Source organism: Amblyraja radiata, chromosome 12 (assembly GCF_010909765.2).
Source record: "Amblyraja radiata isolate CabotCenter1 chromosome 12, sAmbRad1.1.pri, whole genome shotgun sequence".
In the NCBI taxonomy this organism is placed as follows: Eukaryota; Metazoa; Chordata; class Chondrichthyes; order Rajiformes; family Rajidae; genus Amblyraja; species Amblyraja radiata.
In genome coordinates, this window is record NC_045967.1 from 3,676,154 (window position 1) to 3,692,944 (window position 16,791).

The window sequence follows — 16,791 nt, forward strand, 5'->3', positions numbered from 1 at the left end:
CAAAACCTTAATTTATTAATCTGGAATATCCAGGGGGATGGGATAAGTGTAATATTAAAATGACATGCAAGGTGTCGGGCTGTCTGACACAACATACAGCCCCGATAACCCATTATTTCCTTCAGTTAAATATTGGGAAGGTAGCATTATTGTCATTTGCCACTCAACTATTATGTTTGTTTACCTCACTGACTATTTCTAAACACCCCCCCTCCCCCCCAATTCCTTTGATAGGTTGAATAGAAATGTCCCCAATCTTGTTGTTTTATTAATTGAACACGTAGATGAACATCCTCAAGGAGTGTAATCAGATGGAAACTGATTCAGATGCGATATTTAAGAGCTTGTTCAAAGAAGGGGCAGGTTTTAAAGGAGTGACAGAGATACCTGCAGAGGAGTGTGTGAGGAGATTATTATTTGTCTTTAGTTTTAGCTTGAACCAGGGCATCTGAAGATTCAAAGTTTAATATAGTAATTGTGCTGATACTGACCCCCAACCAACCATGTAATGAATATCATCCATTCCGAAGGTTTTACTTTTATGATGCCATTTAAACGCCATTTCACTTGGATTTCAATCACTTCAATGTAAAAGTAATTGGGAATGGGGAGCATGGGAACAAAAATTTGCCCTCGGTACATATTAAATGTACAAGATACAAGATACAAGATACCAGATACATTTAATTGTCACATGTGACAGATGGCACAGTGAAATGAAATTCCCATACAGCCATACAATAAAAATAAAGAACACAACACACTATAGAATTTGACATAAAACATCCCCACACAGCAGAATTAAAGTCTCCCACTGTGGGAAGGCACCAAAGTCAGTAATATAATAATGTGTGCATGATGGTAGGTGCAATCAAAACAAAGATCTTTTTTATCATTGTTGTGTTATAAATACCACAGAAAATATTATGTACTCTCATGATCACATATAATAGAATAATATTGCTTAAATATATAGTTATTGGACTTTGCATTTCGGAAAAGTCCCAGCTGAGAGGAAGACGGCAAAATACTGAAAATATTGGGGATGAAAATGACTTTAGGACAGTTTGGTAGGAAAATGAAAGAAATGGTAACAGAATACTTATACAGCTGAGTGAGTATAATTATATGGATGAGAAATTGTGTTCAACCAATTGATGACTTCTTTGACAAAGTAACTAGCATGTTAGATAACAAGGAAGCCAATGGATGTAGCAAATTTTGTTATCCATAATTTGGACTGTGAAGTGCCCCATAAAAGATTACTGCATTAGATGAACACCTGTGGACTTGAACGTAATAGGTTAAGTCCAGGGGGTCAGATATGGGGCTTTATGTGTGGGCCAGATATATTGTCAGTGCAGAAGGGCTAGGAGCAAGGCCAAGTGTGCTTCCAGAGTCAAGGTCTGGAATAGTACTAGGTGTGCAGTCAAAGCTGGGACCAGGGGAGTGTTCAGTACTGGGAACATAAGCAGGTAAGCAGCTATGATCAGGGTAGAATAGGGGGCCAGGTGTAAGACTGGACTCGGGGTCAGGAATGAGAGAAGGTATGCAACTGGAGTCAGGGTCAGGACTAATACCAGGTGTGCAGTGAGACCCAGGTTGGTCAACATGGGCCAAGTGTTTGATTATAATCTGATTTCCATAATGAATATACTAAGATCATTCATGTGCTGCACGTGTTGATCAGAGCCTGGGCTCTACGGTGGAATGTAATTAAGAATGTAATTTAGCCTAACCGTATAGCTATATACTAGACTAAGTGGGACCCGTTGGGTCCCAGCATCACACGGGAGGGCTGGTCACCAACGCAATATTCCACCTCTCCACCAATTCGAATACTGCTCACCAGTGGGTGGGGGCTGTCTGTTGCGCTAGTATGGGTGTTGCGGGCCGAAGGTATTGGTTTCCAGAGGGCTAGTATAGACATTGTGGGCCGTATGGATGCTTGGGCAGGCATCCAACTGTTGCAATGATTTTAAAAGCCAAGGCGAGGCAAACAATTGGGCTGCAGCCACACGACATCCAAATTTCATTTTGTGAACACAAACTTGTTACAAAAAAGGCGAGCAAACAATTGGGCTGCACACTTTCATTTCACTGCACATCTTGTATGTGTATGTGACAAATAAAGTTGACTTGACTTGACCAATCCGTGCCAACCAGTGATCCCTGTACATTAGCACTATCCTACACACACACACACAAGGGACAATTTTTAACAAAATTCACCAAGCCAATTAACCTACAAACCTGTGTGTCTTGGAAGCTGTGAGGATCTCAGTGAAAAACCACGCGGTCACAGGGAGAACATGCATACTCCGTACAGACAGCACCCGTGGTCAGGATCGAACCTGGGTCCCTGGCGCTTTAAGGCAGCAACTCTACCACTGCGCCACTGTGCCGCCCCTAAAGTTTGTAGTTTACATTTTTTAGGAATCCGTGTTAAGGACCAATAAGTTTGCTAAATCAATCATGATTTGGCACGCAGTTTGAAATTTCATTCATCAAGATGTGGCAGAGATGAATTCAGAAATACCCGCGGGTCCCTGCTGGGAGACCGCTTTTCGAGGCTTCTGCAACGGCGACTTCTCCCGCCCGAGTAGCGGGGTCGAGGATGACCTGGAGCGGGGCCTTACATCACCGCCCGGCGTGGCTTCAACGGCTGCGGGACTTTGCTAGAGCCCGCCGGGGGCTCCAACAACAAGACCCGGAGCGTGGCCTTGCATCGCCCGGCGCGGCTTTAATGGCCGCCGGACAATTGCCATCGCCCGCCGGGGACTTTGACTCTGACATCGGGAGGGGAATGGGAAGTGCAGGGGAGAGATAATACTTTTTTGCCTTCCATCACAGCGAGGAGGAGATGCGCTGTGATGGATGTCTGTGTAAATTGTGTTGTGTCTTGGGTCTTTTTTTTCATGTGTGTATGACTGTAGAAACAACATTTCATTTGAGCCTCTATGAGGTTCAAGTGACAAATAAATTGTATTGTGTATTGTGTATTGTGTATGAGTCCGGGGAAGAGGGATACCCTCCTTCAACGGAGAGTGTCTGAGGACGACTCTCCCACATGGAGCAACTTATGGAGAAGTTGCTCCAACAATGATCTGCTCTGAAGGAGGGAGCTGTATCAGCACGGGGCCTACAGCAGGCAGTACCGGGAGCCTCGCACATGGGGCAGCCCAATGTCTTCCCCATTGGAGGGGGAAGTACATATGAAAGAAACCACCCCGAATCAGAGTACAAAAGAACAGGGGGGGGGGGGGGAAACCTTCCCAGGGACAAGCAGAAGAAAGGAAGTAAGTAAGTAAGTTTACTTGTATTGCACTAAGTCAACTCACATTGACACCAAAGTGCTTTACATAAAATGAATAATAAGCTTCCATACAAACAAAAGAAAAGAAGTACTTCTGCAATCATCCAGGTTCCACTGGGTGCTTCCCTGGATGGAGATCTAGCTAATTGACAGCCCGGGTATTATGGAGAACCCGCAGGCAGCGGCACCTGTTTCAGGGCTGCACAAATGTCTCCTGCTCTGAGGAGAGGAGCATCCACGGTCAGTTTCAGTCTGACCCACAGCAAGAACCTGATATAGGCCCGCTGGAGGGGCCATGTCAGCGCAGGTATCCTCAGGGGCCTGCGGCAGCACCTGTTTTCAGGGCTGCCTACGAATCTCACTCTCGGTGGAGGGGAGTGTGAGTGATCAGTAGGTAACTGATCTCGAATTTAAAGTATGAACAGACTGAAGCACATGCATATGGCCTCAAGAGCCAGCAGTTGGCAGAATATCCGCTCAAATGGCGGCAAGGGAACAGGGCTATCAGGGTGACTTTGGAGAAACTAGCCGCCGAATCCTCTCTTCAGGTAAGACCAGAAGAAGGAAGCAAAAGTTGTCGGACCAATCAAGGTACCAACGACAAGCAAAACTTCATCAGTAGGCGACATCACACCCCACACCTCCATGGGGGTAAGCGGTTCACTGAATCCGGTGGTAGCTTGAAAGCTGGGCACGGAAATATGATCAGAGTCGTCTTTCAAGGCAGACTCAGAATTATGGCCAGAATTGTCCTACAAGGCAGGCTCAGTATGATGAGGTTTTCAGACCAAGACCCAAGCAGAGGTCAGGAGAAACATGGAATCCACACTCCCTACCAGTCCAACTCCCAATCAAGGAGAGAAAAAGAACCCGCATCAGGGGCCTTTGGGCTTACCACAAGACCACCGGTAGCCATGGAGGTAGGTGGGTCTGGGTTTACTGAAACAAGGGATTGTGGACCAGTTACATGTTGGTAATTCTACTCTTGTGTTTTTGTTCAAAATGACAATAACATGAATTTTCAGATCTGGTTTTAAAAAACAGATAATAACATGTGATTATTTTACTGCACAACATACATAGGTTCCAAGCAGACTTGGAACTCGGACCGGAATTGTCATCAATGCAGGCCCAGTATTTTGGGCAGGATTGCCTTCCGGGACAGGTGACAGATGGAGGATGTCACTTCATCCAGGTTTAACTCACTTGTGCAGTACAGACTTTCAGAACAGCCAATTTTTTGTTACGGTCTAACAACTGTTTTATAGGAGCTTCCTATAAAATGGTCACATGGCATGCATCGACCTCAAAGATGCATACTATTCAGTGTCTATTCACTAAGAACAGGAGATATTTGAAGTTTAACTGGATGGCATGGCTCTGCCGAATGGGATGACATCAGCTCCTAGACTAATGACTAAACTACGGAAACCAATTCTGGGTCTACAAACGTCTCAGAACCACATAGTAATGGCATATTTGGAAGACATTTTCATTTTGGAGTCACCAAGAATTGGCAGAAGCATCATTCAAAGCAAACCAAAACCCTGTTTGAAAGAATTGGTTACCTCATCCATCCAGTTAAATCAAAATTGACACCAACAAGGGTAATTGATTACCTAGAATTTACTATCAAAAACAGTAAATATGTTGGTGACTTTGCCTAGGGGCAAACGACTATATTAATCAAGCCTGCTATGACCTGATAGTCAAATTCTAGCCATCTATCGGGCAAACAGCGAGTGTAATTGGCAAATAGTAGCTGCATTCCCAGCAGTACGGGCCCTTGCATTACCAGAATTTACAGCGAGCAAAGGAACGAACACTCAGATTACATGCAGGCTGAATTGGCAAAACTATGGATTGCCAGCAGAGGCCATTGTTGCCAGCAACGCCAACGACAGCTGCTGCCTCACCTGAACCAATGCCATCGACATCTGGTGTTTCAACAATATGTAGCAGAGAATTTCTAAGTCTTTCACCAGGGAAACAGAAATTGAAGAAAAGACTAAAGTTTGTGTCCGAATCCAGGGCTGCTCTTTCAACAAAGTATCACACAAAGATCAGTGAACTTCGGGCACGGTTGAAAACTCCCAAACGTATAGTTAATCAAGCCTTAAAGAGAAAGCAAAAGCAAATAGATTTAAAGGACAGAAAGATTCAGGAACTCAAAACCAAATTACGTGATAATACGAGATAACACGAGAGCTCTCTAACACCAAGGCAGAGTTTTTGAAACTTAAAAAAGCTCACAGACAATTGCTGCTGTTTCGTGGCAGTACGAAAAAGAGGAAAATTGTTTCAATTCAACAGCTCAGAAAATGTCAAGAAAATTTAAAGGACAGGGAAGAGGATGTGAGACGCCTCGAATTTGACAATCTAGTCCTCAAAGAAACAATCGAAACTCTGCAGGCTGCCAGTATTGTCAAGGCAAAGGTGGGCCAGAAAACTTACTCCTCAACAATAAGGATGCATGTGTTTGACTGTATTGTAAACAAAACTCCCACAGCAAACATTCCAATCCTGATAAGCCAGTTCTACAAGCGGAGTGGACTTCATCTGGATTATGTTCCTCAACGCAGTGCAGTTGAAGTTATGGCCTGAGAATTGGGGGCTATTGCTGAGCTGCAAACAGCAGAGATGCTCCTTGCAACAAAGGGTTTGACTGTGGGTTTTGATGCAACCACCCAGGAAGAGACCCACATTAACAGCGTTCATTTCACCACCACAAACAAATGTCTCTCTGCAGCAGTCGAGGAATTGGCTGGTGGGACTGCTGACGACTATGCACAACATATTTGTGAAACAATTGACAATTTGTGTAAAACCTACACTTATTTCAATCAGCAAGCAAATTATCAAGAAACCAGACAAAATATAATCGCCAACATTTCAAACACAATGAGTTTGTGCAGCTAATCATGCTGCTATTAGAATTGTGAGTAGTGAGTGGGGTAAATATTTGAACGAGCTCTACTGCCACTTACATCCTCTTGACTACATTGCTACATCAGTTCGTTCAGCCCTAAAAATGCAGAAACAATCCGGAGGACAATTCTTGTTTGGGAAAGACTGTCTAGCAGTAAATGCCATTCTACAGATGAGCAAGCTTCGTTATAAAAACGGAAAAGGGTTCCCAAAAGGATTCGTCGCATTTTTAGATGACAGGAACATCCCCCGAGGTGTCGTCCCATGGTACCGTGGGAACAGATTGCACATACTGTTTCATATTAGTGGCAAGCTAATAGAATATTATGATGACTTTGTTGCCCTGCTGAATAGCGGAACATCCTGTGGGGGTTTGAAAAGCGCCATCCTCCTTGACTTCACCCAGGCTGAAGCAAAAGTAGAAACTTCAGATATTGGGCTTACTTGGCAAATATCTGACTGGGCCTTGGATGAAGCGCTTCTACACTTCAAGCCAGAATCAGATCAACCATGTTGATGGCATCAAAGTGGTTAAAGGGGTGATTGCTGCTCTAAAGGAAGCCACAGAAAATCCAGAGAAATTGATATTGGCAAGGGAAGATTTCTTCGGTGAGGAGGTACATCTTGATGCCACATTGAAAAAGCTTTGGGAGCTACCAGTACATCCACAGTTCAGTTCAAAGATGAGGAGCTGTCTTCAAGCTGTCATCATTGTGTTGGAGAGGCAGTATAGTAAATACTTTGAACTTGATGTAACTGAGCAACTGAAGGAGGAGACTGCATCAGCAAGGTCACACAACATTGATGCGGAGGAGATAATGGGGATGTTTAGCTCATCGAAACAGAAATCTCCCAATGCCACCATGTGTTATTTGTCATGTAGGATGCGGGCCTGCAAGAATAGAACAGGCAATTACCTTGATAATCTCGAGGAGCATCGTAGGGAGGAAGTGCTCTGTAAGGCAGTGACATGGGGGAGAGTGCAGAGGAACACACGGAAGAAAAAACAGAAGGAATTGAGAGCAGAAATCATCAAGTGACAGAAAGGCAAGGAGCATGCTCGGCTCGAGACACGAAAGAGGAAAAAAGTAGGAAAAACATTAAAAGAGTCAGATTTAAACAGCATTCGCAGAGATTATCCGAATTTGGACTACTCCAAATGTGATGATCTACAGGACATTCTTAATGAGAAAGTAGTGGGCAGAAAAGCATGTCATGCGTGGTTTGAAGATCAAAAACTTGTAGTTTACAATGCCAAAATTGAAAAGTTGGGGGAAAAACAACGTATACAGAGTTGCTTATTGGTTGCAATCTGAGGAGTATGATGATGCTACTGATTATGATATGCCAATGTACCAGCTAGCAACTGATCTTCTCCATAAAGACTTGGTCTTTTGCTAGAAATTGTAATTTATTTACCTTTCTATAACGGACTCACAGCATATTATACAATAATATTAAAGTTCTGATCTTGAGAATATCACATTTTTGAATTTTCAAGGCAATCTGGTTGTTTATTACTATTTCCGTCACAATGGTCAATTTTGTAATTAACTACAATTGGGTAACTAACTAATTATATGTTTTAATTTCAGGTCATCCAAGTAAGATTGTTTTATATTTGTTTCAGAATGCTTCAATCTATGGTAACTGAACATTTCATTCAATTCTCTTAATTTGTAAGAAAGTTATGGGCTTTTGACTGTCCTCGATCACAGCTTTTTTGTTAAGTCAATAGAAAATCAATAGGGAACAAGATGCTAATTTCCGAGTATGGAAATGGCCATAACTTTTTTTAAACTTGAGATATGAAAGCGAATTAGGTGTCAAATTAAACTTCTTTTTATGCTTAATCTGATGGGATAAATTGCAGACTTGATTTTTAAAATCTCAAAATGTTGTAACATTGCTACCTGGCTGGTCTCCGTGACAAGGCCATGTCATGTAGCGGCCTCATCCGCCGCCTGGCAGGAACAAGTTGGGGAGCCAGTCCATCAACTCTTCGCACTTCTGCCTTAGCTCTTGTGTATGCCCCAGCTGAGTACTGCGGACCAGTATGGAGTAGAGGTAGATATACTAGCCTGGTAGACACGAGCCTTAACAGCACCTTACGAACCATCACTGGGTGCCTTCAACCTACTACAGTCGAGCAGCTCTCTATACTTGCAGGCATTCCGCCTGCAGGGATCTGAAGGCAAGCTGCAACTCTGGCCCTATCTCATCGTGCCATGGACCCAGATCACCTCCTCCATCAGGCTATCAGCAGAGAGCAGAGGCCACCCCGACTGAAGTCCTGTCACCCCTTTGCTCCACATGGAAAACTACTCCTAGCATCCATCCAGCCAACTGAGACAAAAGCACACTGGCTAGCCACCAAGTGGTCACAGGAGTGGAAGGCAACCTCATCTCCATTACACAGCTACATTTCTTCACCAGATAAAAGCTGTCCAAGGTCTGACCTCCCCAGAGGAGCATGGGTGAAGCTCAACAGACTTGGTACTGGAGTTGGGCGTTTCAATGCCAGCATGTGGAGATGGGGGCTCCGCCAGAGCCCAGCCTGTGAATGCGGAGCAGAACAACAGACAGCCAACCATGTCATCTCTGGGTGCCCGCTCTTCCACCCACCAAATGGAGCTCAGGGCCTGGCAGACATTGACACAGACACAACAACCTGGCTGCTCAACACCCGGCTTAAGATCTAACTATTCCTTTGGTTTATTTATGTTTCATTCGCAAGAAGAAGAAGAAGAAGATTCCATGTCAAAGTACTATTTTAAATGTGGCACACAGATGAGGAGACAGCAATGATTATGTCTTTCTTCAAACATGTTTACATGTTTTTGTTGGGGTATGTGTGTGTGTGGGGGTGGGGGGGGGGGTTGGGGGTAACTTTAAAATCCTTCCCCTGCACGGGAGACCCGACCTTTTCTTTGTTGGGTCTCCGTTGTCGTTGGGGCTGCAACGTGGAGCGGCCTCCAACAGGAACGACCTGGGGTTCCAGCTGCGGAGCTGCCGACTACTCACCGTCGCGGAGTTGGCCGAGTCCGGAGCGGGTGGAGCTGTGGTGGAGCACTGCTGCCACCCGACCCCCGGAGTTTCGGAGGCTGCAACTGCGGGTTTGGCGGACGGCGGCACCGGGAGCCCGCGGGTCCCTGCTGGGAGACCGCTTTTCGGGGCTTCCGCAACGGCGACTTCTCCCGCCCGAGTTGCGGGGTTGAAGAGCACCTGAGCGGGGCCTTACACCGTCGCCCCGCGCGGCTTGGAATGGCCGCGGGACTCTGCGAGCGCACGCCGGGAGCTCTAACACCAAGACCCGGTTCGCGACCTTGCATCACCCGGCGTGGCTTTAATGGCCGCGGGACAATCGCCATCGCCAGCCGGGGGCTTTGACTTTGACTCTGACTCTAACATCGGGGGGGAGAGTGCAGTGGAGAGATAAGTTTTTTTTTGCCTTCCATCACAGCGATGTGATGGATGTTTGTGTAAACTGTGTTGTGTCTCGGGTCTATTTGTTTGTAATGTATGGCTGCAGAAACGACATTTCGTTTGGACCTCAAGGGGTCCAAATGACAATAAATTGAATTGTATTGTATTGTATCTGTGATTCCAACTTAAAACAGAACTTGTGCCTGCCAGATGTAAATGGTGTCTCAAGCACAGTTTGTGATGGACAGGCAGCACTTTGTCAGCACAGGCACAGTCATTGTCTAATGACTCCATCTCATCATTGGTGCTGTTTGTACAATCTCCCTGTGGGCATCATCCTGATCGTTCATCCAAGAATCCCTCGAGGAGGCAGCAAAGACAGATAAGGTGGTGAAGAAGGTACATGGGATGCTCGCCTTTATTAACTGGGACTAAGAATATAAGAGCAGGAAGTCTATGGTGCAACTTACAGTGGCACAGCAGATAGAAGCCCTATCCCCGAACTTTATCTCCGTTACATTGACGACTGCTTTGGTGCTACCTCATGCACCAATGCAGAACTCATGGACTTCAACTTCACCACCAATAATCATCCTGCATTCAAAATCTATGACACCTCCCTCCCCTTTCTTGATCTCACAGTCTCCATCACAGGACTGACATCTGTTACAAACCCACTGACTCCCACAACTATCTCGACTACACTCCTTTCCACCCTGCGTCCTGCAAAGACTCTGTCTCCCTACTCATAATTCCTCCATCTACGCCACACCTGCGCCCAAGACGAGGTGTTCCATACCAGGGCATCCGAGATGTCCTTATTTTTTAGGAAACGGAGGTTCCCCTCTCCTATCATAGATGAGGCTCCCCCTCCCCCTAGTCGCAACAGAGACAGAATCCCCCTAGTCCTCACCTTTCACCCCATCAGCCGTCACATACAACACATAATCCTCAGACATTTTCACCACCTCCAAAGGGATTCCACCACTAGTCACATCTTCCCATCTCCACCCCTTTCCGCCTTCTGCAGAGACTGTTCCCTCCGCAACTCCCTGGCTAACTCATCCCTTCTCACCCAACCCACCCCCTCCACAGGTACCTTCCCCTGCAACCACAGGAGATGCAACACCTGTCCCTATACCTCCTCCCTCGACTCTGTCCAGGGACCCTGGCAGTCCTTTCAGGTTCGGCAGAGGTTCACGCACCTCCTCCAACCTCATCTACGGTATCCGTTGTTCAAGATGTGGACTCGTACATCGGCGAGACCAAACATAGACTGGCCGATCGTATTGCTGAATACCTTGGCTCAGTCCACATGGACCTACCTGATCTCACAGTTGCTAAACACTTTAATTCTCCTTCCAATTCCCACAGTAACCTTTCTGTCCTTGGTCTCCTCCATTGTCAGAGTGAGGCTAAATGCAAATTGGAGGAGCAGTAGCTCATATTTCGCTTGGGCAGCTTACATCCCAGTGGTATGAATACTGATTTCTCTAACTTTAAGTAACCCCAGCATTACCTCTCTCTCCATCCCTCCCCCACCCAAGTCGCACCAGCTTCTCCTTTTCACACAACAGCTAACAATGACCTGTTTCTTTTTAAGATTGTAACATTTATCATTGTTACTTTTTTGCAGATTTTTCATTCTTTATCTCTCTACATCATCATCCATATCTCTCATTTCCCTTTCCCTTGACTAGTCTGAAGAAGGGTCTCGACCAAAAGGGTCTCGACCCATTCCTTTTCTCCAGAGATGCTGCCTGACCCGCTGAGTTACTCCAGCTTTATGTATCTATCTTGGGTTTAAACCAGTATCTGCAGTTCCTCCCTACACAGCAGATAGAAGTTCTGCTTCCCAGCCCCAGAGAACCAGGTTCAATCCAAACTGGTGCAGTTTGTGTGGTTTGCTCATCCTTGTGTGAGTTTCTTCTGGATGCCTTGTGTGAGTAGGTAGCTTAATTGGCCACTGATAATTGGGTAGGTTAGCCGGGTGGTTGCCACATGACAGGAGGGGTGTAAATAGACAGGAGAGGATACAGAGGGACCAGTCAACACATAACCGGGGATAGAGCATTGCAGATGTGAAGCCTGCACAAGGTACATAGCTAACTGGGCAAAGGGGATTCCTGCTCTTCCATGTGCTTCTGAGATGCGCATTATCTATTGTGGGCACCTCAAAGCTCCACTAAAACTATCTCCTGAAATGTTTAGATTGTTTTGAATAGGGACAGGTCCGGATGTTGGGGAAGGTATTTAATTGATCAGATTACAATGTCATTAGTTAGGAGCTAAGGAGAGAAGATTGGGATCAGTTGTTATTGGGTAAATCCACAGATCACATGCAGGATTCGGGGTAGAGTAGGCTAATCCAGAAGATCCAGAAGATTAAGATGTGCAGAATTCACGATGACTTTAGTTTAGAGCTATTGTGCGGAAACAAGCCCTTTGGCCCACTGAGTCCCAGCCAACCATTGATCACCCACACACTAGTTCCATGGCCATTGTATGGATTCAGAACTGCCCTATTCATAGAAGACAGAGGTTGTGGTGGAAGATAGATGCTCTGGTTGGAGAACCATGAGGGATCTGTGCTGGAACCTCAGCCGTTAGTGATATATATAAATGTTAATGTTGATGGGCTGCTGAGTACGCTTGCTGACGGCACCAAAATGACAAGAGTTGCAGACAGTGAGGGAGGCTGTCAGTTGATACAGTGCGATGTAGATCAGCTGCAAAAATGAGCGGAGAAATGGCAGATGGAGTTTGCACCTTTTGTCAGTTCACCAGAGCAAGTGTGAGGTGTTGCACTTTGGGAGGTTGAATGAAAGGGGAAAGTAAACAGTCAATGGTAAGACCTTTAACACCATTGAGGGATCTCAGAGTCCAGGTTCATAGCTCACTGAAGGTGGCAGCATAGGTACAGAAGGTGTACAGTATGCTTGCCTTCAATGCCATGTTATGATGCAGCTCTATAGGATTTTATTTAGGCTGCATTTATAGTACTGCATGCAGTTTTGGTTGCATCACTTCAGGAATGATGTGGAGGCTTTGGAGGCAGTGCAGCAGAGGTTGACCACAATGCTGCCGGATTAGAGGGTTTCAGCTGCAGGGAGAGCTTGGATAGACTTGGATTTTTTTCTCTGAACTGCCAGAGGTTGAGGGGAGTCTAGATAGAAGTGTATCTGAGTATTGAGACGTGAATTGGCCAAGATTGACTGGCAATTAATTCTAAAAGGGTTGACGGTGGATATGCAATGGAAGACATTTAAAGACTGCATGGATGAACTACAAAAATTGTTCATCCCAGTTTGGCAAAAGAATAAATCAGGGAAGGTAGTGCATCCGTGGATAACAAGGGAAATCAGGGATAGTATCAAAGCGAAGGATGATGCGTACAAATTAGCCAGAAAAAGCAGCATACCAGAGGACTGGGAGAAATTCAGAGACCAGCAGAGGAGGACAAAGGGCTTAATTAGGAAAGGAAAAATAGATTATGAAAGAAAACTGGCAGGGAACATAAAAACTGACTGCAAAAGTTTTTATAGATATGTGAAAAGAAAGAGATTAGTTAAAACAAATGTAGGTCCCTTGCAGTCAAAAACAGGTGAATTGATCATGGGGAACAAGGATATGGCGGACCAATTGAATAACTACTTTGGTTCCGTCTTCACTAAGGAAGACATAAATAATCTGCCGGAAATAGCAGGGGACCGCGGGTCAAAGGAGTTGGAGGAATTGAGTGAAATCCAGGTTAGCCGGGAAGTGGTGTTGGGTAAATTAAATGGATTAAAGGCCGATAAATCCCCAGGGCCAGATAGGCTGCATCCCAGAGTACTTAAGGAAGTAGCTCCAGAAATAGTGGATGCATTAGTAATAATCTTTCAAAACTCTTTAGATTCTGGAGTAGTTCCTGAGGATTGGCGGGTAGCAAACGTAACCCCACTTTTTAAGAAGGGAGGGAGAGAGAAAACGGGGAATTACAGACCAGTTAGTCTAACATCGGTAGTGGGGAAACTGCTAGAGTCAGTTATTAAAGATGGGATAGCAGCACATTTGGAAAGTGGTGAAATCATTGGACAAAGTCAGCATGGATTTACAAAAGGTAAATCATGTCTGACGAATCTTATAGAATTCTTCGAGGATGTAACTAGTAGCGTGGATAGGGGAGAACCAGTGGATGTGGTGTATCTGGACTTCCAGAAGGCTTTCGACAAGGTCCCACATAAGAGATTAGTTTACAAACTTAAAGCACACGGCATTGGGGGTTCAGTATTGATGTGGATAGAGAACTGGCTGGCAAACAGGAAGCAAAGAGTAGGAGTAAACGGGTCCTTCCCACAATGGCAGGCAGTGACTAGTGGGGTACCGCAAGGCTCAGTGCTGGGACCCCAGCTATTTACAATATATATTAATGATCTGGATGAGGGAATTGAAGGCAATATCTCCAAGTTTGCGGATGGCACTAAGCTGGGGGGCAGTGTTAGCTGTGAGGAGGATGCTAGGAGACTGCAAGGTGACTTGGATAGGCTGGGTGAGTGGGCAAATGTTTGGCAGATGCAGTATAATGTGGATAAATGTGAGGTTATCCATTTTGGTGGCAAAAACAGGAAAGCAGACTATTATCTAAATGGTGGCCGACTAGGAAAAGGGGAGATGCAGCGAGACCTGGGTGTCATGGTACACCAGTCATTGAAAGTGGGCATGCAGGTGCAGCAGGCAGTGAAGAAAGCGAATGGTATGTTAGCTTTCATAGTAAAAGGATTTGAGTATAGGAGCAGGGAGGTTCTACTGCAGTTGTACAGGGTCTTGGTGAGACCACACCTGGAGTATTGCGTACAGTTTTAGTCTCCAAATCTGAGGAAGGACATTATTGCCATAGAGGGAGTGCAGAGAAGGTTCACCAGACTGATTCCTGGGATGTCAGGACTGTCTTATGAAGAAAGACTGGATAGACTTGGTTTATACTCTCTAGAATTTAGGAGATTGAGAGGGGATCTTATAGAAACTTACAAAATTCTTAAGGGGTTGGACAGGCTAGATGCAGGAAGATTGCTCCCGATGTTGGGGAAGTCCAGGACAAGGGGTCACAGCTTAAGGATAAGGGGGAAATCCTTTAAAACCGAGATGAGAAGAACTTTTTTCACACAGAGAGTGGTGAATCTCTGGAACTCCCTGCCACAGAGGGTAGTCGAGGCCAGTTCATTGGCTATATTTAAGAGGGGGTTAGATGTGGCCCTTGTGGCTAAGGGGATCAGAGGGTATGGAGAGAAGGCAGGTACGGGATACTGAGTTGGATGATCAGCCATGATCATATTGTATGGCGGTGCAGGCTCGAAGGGCCGAATGGCCTACTCCTGCACCTAATTTCTATGTTTCTATGTTTCTATGTATACAATTATGAGAGGCATAGATAGGATAGACAGTCAGAACCTTTTTCCCGTCGGTGGCCTGGTGGTGCAGCAGTAGAGTTACTGACCTACAGTGGTTTCAGCACCAGAGACCCGGGTTCGATCCCGACTACGAGTACCGTCTGTACAGGGTTTGTACGTTCTCCCTTTGACCACGTGGGTTTTGCTCCGAGATCTTCGGTTTCCCCCCACACTCCAAAAGACACACAGGTTTCTAGGTTAATTGGCTTGGTATAAAGTATAAATTGTCCCTAGTGTGTGTAGGGTAGTGTTAATGTGCGGGGATCGCTGGTCGGTGCGGACTCGTTGGGCCGAAGGGCCTGTTTCCGTGCTCTATCTCTAAAACAAAAAAAGCAAGGAGGAAATGCCCAAAGCTAGGGGACATAGCGAAACTTTGATAGGGGGAAATATAATGGAGACGTGTGGGGCAAGTTTTTTACACAGAGTGGTGGGGATCTGGAACACATTGCCATGGGTGGTGGTGGAGGCAGATACGATAGTAGCCATTCATGTGCTGCACTCTTTTATGTACTATGTACCATTTTCTATTTCTGCAAAATTCTTCATATCCATTGGCAGCATAAGTAAACCAAATGTCACAATTTTCTCTCAAGCCAAGATCCTCAATGCTGATGCACTATTTACACCCAGCCGGCTTCGATGGGTAGGCCATGTCATTCACATTCATCGAGTGCCAGACTCCCGAAAGATACTTTCACCCAGCAGATTACCAGCTTCAGGCACATCCCTTCAAAGTCTCCTTGGAAAAAAACTAGTATCCCAACCAACGCATAGAAATCCTTGGATCATGGCCACTCAAAATGGGGGAGGTTTCGGGATGGCATTGAGACAGTTGAGTCCATTGATCAGGTAACTACAGAAATGATTGAAGGAGGGCACCGTCTTCCAAACTATGCAGATATCTCCAGTCCCAGGCAGAGTCTGCATGTCTCACCCCATGTACAGTGCCCTCCATAATGTTTGGGACAAAGACCCATCATTTATTTATTTGCCTCTGTACTCCACAATTTGAGATTTGTAATTTAAAAAAATCACATGTGGTTAAAGTGCACATTATCAGATTTTATTAAAGGGTAGTTTTATACATTTTGGTTTCACCATGTAGAAATTACAGCTGTGTTTATATATAATCCCCCCATTTCAGGGAACCCTAATATTTGGGACACGTGGCTTCACAGGTGTTTGTAATTGCTCAGGTGGTGTTTAATTGTCTCCTTAATGCAGGTATAAGAGAGCTCTCAACACCTAGTCTTTCCTCCAGTCTTTCCATCACCTTTGGAAACTTTTATTGCTGTTTATCAACATGAGGACCAAAGTTGTGCCAATGAAAATCAAAGAAGCCACAATGAGACTGAGAAACAAGAACAAAACTGTTAGAGACATCAGCCAAACCTCAGGCTTACCAAAATCAACTCTTTGGAACATCATTAAGAAGAAAGAGAGCACTGGTGAGCTTACTAAACGCAAAGGGACCGACAGGCCAAGAAACACCACCACAGCTGGTGACAGAAGAATTCTTTCTATAATAAAGAAAAATCCCCAAACACCTGTCCATCAGATCAGAAACACTTTTCAGGTGTGGATTTGTCAATGACCACTGTCCGCAGAAGACTTCATGAACAGAAATACAGAGACTACACTGCAAGATGCAAACCACTGGTTAGCCGCAAAAATAGGATGGCTGGGTTACAG